We start from the raw sequence: 6583 nt of genomic DNA, 5'->3' as shown, positions 1-6583 counted from the left end.
GTCAATAAATCCATTCATCAGTCCATACCCTGTCTATAGTCACACCCCTTAGATGTGACAATATGAATATGAATACACCTCTCAAAATACCATCCAGTATATTCATGACTTGTATATATATGTTTTGCAACTCTACAAATTATAGATTTCACTTTTTTTTTCATTTTTCAATTCTCTATTATTTATGTGCCGAGTCAACAGCCGCAAGGCCAATTACAGACAGAGCACAGTGCAGATGAAAGTAATTACATTGTAGACAAACTTATTAAAGTCAAATACAAATTACAGGTAAGTACTTGGAAGAAACAATATTGAAGGAAAGTAAACAAACAAACAAATAAATGATAATTATAACAGTAGTAATAATTTCATTATCATTAAACTAAGTGTTATTAAGACTTGAGTAATGAAACATGAATATTTAATTAAGAAATGAATAGTATAGATTTTCAGAGGATGATAATAATAATTCATTTTGTTTTATTGGACATGCAAATAATAAAAATACTAATAGTTATCACAACACCAATAAGGAAACTATTTAAGAAACTTAACTATATTGACCAAAAATGGATCCATATGTAGAAGCATAATATAGTTGTGATTTTACATGTATGCACCTGAAGACTGAAACATGCAGTATTTTTAATTTGATATAATAAACAGAGTGGCTCGCTGCTGCAGTCATTGCAGCAACTTATCATATAATGACCCAAATTTAATGTGTTTTGTGACTGTACAGAAACTTTGACTGAATTATATGTCATCCATCTTAAAATGAATGAGATCTATCTCTCTAGCGCAGTTATAAAGTGTAACAGTTTCATCCACATGGTTCTTTCTTGCTGTAACTGAGAAGACAGTCCAAATTATGTTGGTCCTCATTATATGATTAGTATTTACCTAATACATTGTTTAAAATTTGTCCATTAAGCTCAGAATTTCCAGGTTTTTGGACTATGTCCATCATCCAGTATTCTAAAAACTACAGAACATGTTTTGGAAACTGGATCTATTTCCACCCTCAGATGAGAGGGGAGGCACCTATTCTTTTGGATCCCTTAGAAAAAGCTGACGTCAATAACTGGACAACCCATGTCAGGATAACTACAACTATATAATTACCTGAGACCAGGCTTTGTTGAAGGGGATAACTGGAAAATATGCAATAAAACTTGTGATAAAGCAAGCACATACCTGAAACAAAGACAGAAAGGGAAGTGAAAATTTTATGCAACAAAGTCCATGAAAACCAGTGGATAGGATTAAATGGAGATTTGTGAAACCATTTTGTGCCTACCACTAGTGTCATCTATGGCATAAAAACTGAACACTCTGTACTAAAACCTTATAGAAACCATGAAGAATCTGTAACATCATACAGATCTTCTCTGTGAGTTGGTAACCTCATTGCTGATAAGGTGGATCCCGATAGGAAAATGTCCAAATTGGATTGTCTGATCAGGTTCATTAAGGGTGTCTTTTAGGCTGATTTTTTTATTTCCTGTACCTGCTGTTACTTTCAATTTCCAATATTCTTTCTTCATCCTAGCCTATCCTATGACCCTCTTCATAAGTATGTTGGGCTAATGCCAAATGTTGCCATGACTTCATGAAATTAATCTGTGATACCTTGGCAGTACTTCCTGCATCAAGACCTCTCGACTTTTCTGATGTCTTTGTCATAGCAGATGAGAGCTTAATTATAGGTATAACAATCTTGTGTCCTCTTGCCCTATGCATACCCTTCTCATTTGATCGTCACCTCACTCAGCCTTTTGTTGCACCAAAGCAAGTGGTTCGGGCCAGACATTTATGGTAATAGGGCAAGATAACAGCTGGTTAACAATTAGATCTACATCTTGCACTGGGCAAATATTTTGTGATGTATCACAGAATTTACTTCCAGGTTTTCTTGTATGATTCACAATTGATCTGCAGGGGGGAATCTCCAAGAGTAACTTTAGTTATTAAGCACAATAGACCACTGTATGTCGTGGTGCAAGGGCGGAGGATGCCTACCCCTCATACATTCATTCATTCAACTTTAGTTATTACTCTGTTGTCTAGAACTTGCGGGTGCCTCGCCATCTCACAATCCTGTGGACCTCAATGGCCTGTTACAGGGATAACTTTACCTTAACTCTATTACCTATTTGAAATTATATGTACCAGTGAACTTATGAAGATGGCTTATCAGATATGTGACAGTTGCATACAAGGTTTCCTGTTTCATTCATTGCTAATGTCATTAACCTCCTCGTTGTGGATCACAAAGGCAGGTTTGTTACCTAGATCAAGAATATTTTGGTTTTAACACCACATATATCCCATCAGACTTTCTCTTCTTGGATTGATGGCTGTGCTCCCCATATAATATATGTGTTTGCATCACATCCAAGGATTAGCTGCTTTCGCCTGGTACTACAGTAGTTTATGGTTGGCTGATGATGATCCACCCAAATTATATTGAGGTATGCTGAGGTGACAGTGAGTTCCTTGCAGCTCCCTCCATTTGTAGATGCCATCCTCACCATCATTTTTCTGGAACAGGGTTCCAGCAAATGTGGGATATTACTGTTATTCCTGACATAAATGCAGAACCTTACATTTCCATAGAGAGTAACAGAAAACATGTCTTCCTCAGAATTCATTATACCCATTGTTTAACCCCATAGATCCAAGGTACCTGAGTAAGTTCTATATCTGTCAATCCTGCAGCAAGTTGCCAGTACAGAACTACTGTAGCTGCTTTATTGTGGTGTACTTTAATTCAAACACATTTAATTTCTTTCTCCTTTATTATATGCCTTCCACTTGCTTCATCACTTTGAGGTGGGTCTGTTTTTATCCTACCTTCCTTTCTCAGAGCTCCGGATGGTCTCCAAGGAAGCCTCAGATCCATTGGTGTGTCCTTCACACTTGGGGAGAACCTGCCACTGCTGCACTGGGTCACAGAAGGGGTAGGGGTAATAATCACTCTCCTTCTTTGGGTCCGTGCATCAGGATCACTCAGGACCTTAACAATTCCTTGCGTACATCCTGTAAAAATGTTATAGCTGGTCTCTTTGTCAATTTTCAGAGAGTTCCAGGTTTTAAGAGAAACTATTCGCCGACTTTTCGACTCTGGTCATCTATCCAGCCTCCACCAGTGCTCCATATGGGGAGAAGAGGAATACATATATGATATTTGTGGGAAAGCCAGAAAAGAGACCACTAGAAAGATCAAAGACGTAGGTAGGTGGATAATATTAAAATGAATCAGAGAGATAGGATTGGATGGTATGGATTGGATCAATCTGGCTCAGGTTAGGGACCAGTGGAGAGCTCTTGTGATCACGATAATGAACATTCAGGTACCGTAAAATGCAGGGAAGTTCTTGAGTAGCTGCAAAATTTGTGGCTTCTCAAGAAGGGCTTAGCTCCGTGAAGTTTATCATACATCATTTCAGACTGCTGTTTTACATTCCACTTAAAGACTACTTTAATATAAGTTGCTTGTTATTCAAAAATAAATTATTTTAAGTCCATCATTTCGGGACAGCATAGTGACCTCATAAGGCTACTTTCATACCCTAAGAAAAGAAAGTAGGATGAAAATTGAAGGTGGATGTTTATTGAGCAGGGGTAGTGTATTTTAGCTGCCAAGAGAAGAAAAAACGACTTATGCAGTCAGAGTCTCGGTTGGTGACCAGAAGTAAAAGATGTCGTTTCCATGCCTGATAGTAATTCCAGCCAGTGATATCTCTGTGTCATAAAATAGCAATGGTAATGACAATGAGTAAGATTAAGAGTGCACTGGCCCTGGATTCAGGTGGTATTAATTCTTTAGTTTTTGCCTCCTGCTGTGTTCCACGTAATGGTTAATCATCTACACAACAGATTGTAGGTGGTATATCAGCAAATGTCAACATTATCTATTAAAACATGACATATTTCTATCGTTATTTGTTACCATCTAGAACAGCCGTGGGGATCTGTTGCACTGACCACGTGACACCCTCTATCTCCAAATGTTGGCACTAACTTCGCCGACAAGCGGCGGTTGCTCGGTCGGTATAGTTCACTTGCGGACTTCAGGCCACGGAGTTTGTTTGCTTTTTGTTTTATTAGTTACCAACAAGTGAAACAAATATGGGGTAAATTAAAGGCTCATATATTGTTTCTTGTGGGGGGGGGGCAAGTGATAGCATAGTTGGTTGAGACACTATGCTACAAGCCGAAAGGTCACGGGATCGAATCCCGATGAGGTCATTGAATTTTTTCAATTGACCTAATCCTTCCAGCCGCACTATGGCCCTGGGGTGGACTCAGCCTCTAACAGAAATGAGTGCCAGGAATATTCTTGGGCATAAAGGTCGACCGCCGCGTAGGGCTGACAAACTTACCACCATCTATGAGACAATTGTCTAGAAACTGTGAGAACCTCAACATCTCACAACACTATGGGCCTCCAAGGCCTGTTCTAGGGATACTTTTTTTACTTTTATATTGATTTTTGTTAGAAATTGAATCCAATTCCAATAACACATGTCATGCTAAATGTACAGAATGACGTGAAATGTGTAATTAACGAAAAATTCTTAAAATTAAGAAATGCATTATGGGGATAGGAAGTAGGATATTTTATCCTAATTAGATTATTGGCTGGTTCAAGGTATTAGTATTAGTATTTATTCAGTATTCCAGACATCCACAAGATGGACACAGAACTTGTCCTCACTCAGTACATGCAGACCAGTTACAAAAGTTGTTTACACGGAACATTACAACAATATAAAACATAAATAGTTAAGGCCTTAGATTACATAAAAAAAAGTCAGAAACGTGTCATTTAAGAAGAGTCATATTAAATAAAAAATCCGCAATAAACAAATAATTATGAGTTACAAATAGTAAATAAATCCTTCAGATTACTGAAAATAAGATTAATTGTCAATGCACAGGTAGAACTCATAATTATAACAAAAACAGGCATTATAAAATGAGTTTACAATGAACAAAAAAATCATAAATTACAATATAATGCACAAGTGAGCCATAAAATTTACATTCAGATATGTTTATTATAACTACTCTCATTATTGATAAAAGTACTCTTCTAATGAGTAGAATGAATTCGAGTACAAAATTTTTTTAAAGTGGTTTTGAATTTATCTATGTTACCATTAACATTCTTAATATGAGAGGGTAATTATTTATAGATTTTTATCCCCGAATAATAGGCTCCTTTTTGATAAATGGATAAGTTTGCCTGTGGAATATATAAATTAATACTTTCCCTAGTTTCTAGGTTGTGACTTTAATGCTTGTTTTAAAAAGGTCTTTATGTTGAACTACAAACATCAATAAGGACAATAAATATTGAGATGTTAGAGAAAAAATATTGTAATGTGTCGGGAATCCAGAAGAGTCACTTCTATGGAAACGCTAGAATAGACTGTTGCATAGGAAACAACAATCGCTCTATTGTAGTTCTAACAGGAGTCTCCATGGTTATAACAAAGGGTTCGTTGCATAGCAGCGACCGAGGTTATATAGCGGGGTTGAATGCATTCGCACAGGCAGTCTTTATCCAGCCGTCAAAGAAGAGAGTCTTGGAAGATTCGCCGCAGGAGACGGTCCAGTATTGCCGAGAAATTGTGTAGGCTAACAATTGTCAAGCGTGTGATTGTGTAAGTGTGAAGAACAATAAAGGTTCCACGGAATTTGAGACCTACGTGAATTTATTCGTAGCGTGACACAAACAAAACACGCTACACTGGTGTCAGAAGTGGGATTGGACTTATACACGTGGTCAACGAGATTCGAACCCAAGACACGCTACACTGGTTAGGGCGATTAGACTAACGCCACCTCAAGTGTTGTAACGCTACACACACAAAAAAATGGAGTCACAACAGATAATGGAACTCCTGCTGGCCATGCGAGGAGAAATGAGAGCTGGCCAAGAAGAAGCGAAAATCAACCAGGCCAGGGCTGACGCCAGACATAACGAGATGATGGCCGATTGGAAAGCCTGGGGGGAGGAGAGGAGAACTACCCACGAGAAGATTGAGCCCCACTCAGAAGTGATGCAGTCCGTACTGGAGCATCGAGAGGTCCCCGTAGTAGACGCCCCCGCGGAGCGCCGCAGCCAGGAAGCGAAGGAATCTGTGTGGGAGAATCGCGAACCCCCGAAGAAATTGGCTGTCACACACACAAGAACAACACGCCGTGTGGGACTGGCACGGAAAATGGAAACCTACAAGAAGATGCCCCGTCGCGCGACAGTGGCACGACGCATGAGAGACATCTGCAGGCTGAACACAACACCACGCGCGGCAGTGGCACGTCGAAGGAGAGATACCTTCAAGGAAGAACGGACCAAAGTTCAGGATGGGTGCCAGAAGAAATATGTCACCGCTCCCGTCAGGATGTCCCTCCGTACAAAAGTAGCACGACGTAGGGGACACATCATCGGGAACATCCTGACCAAGAACAACGTCGCAAGAAGAACCTCCAGAGGGCGGAGACCCCAGGAGAAACCAGAGGACAGCAATGGACCAAAAAAGGGGCACAAAAGACAGCAGCTGCAACATGG

This window comes from Cryptotermes secundus, unplaced genomic scaffold, assembly GCF_002891405.2.
Source record: "Cryptotermes secundus unplaced genomic scaffold, Csec_1.0 scaffold387, whole genome shotgun sequence".
NCBI classification, from domain to species: domain Eukaryota; kingdom Metazoa; phylum Arthropoda; class Insecta; order Blattodea; family Kalotermitidae; genus Cryptotermes; species Cryptotermes secundus.
The sequence above is the reverse complement of the archived record's forward strand: the minus strand, read 5'-3'. Positions refer to the sequence as shown.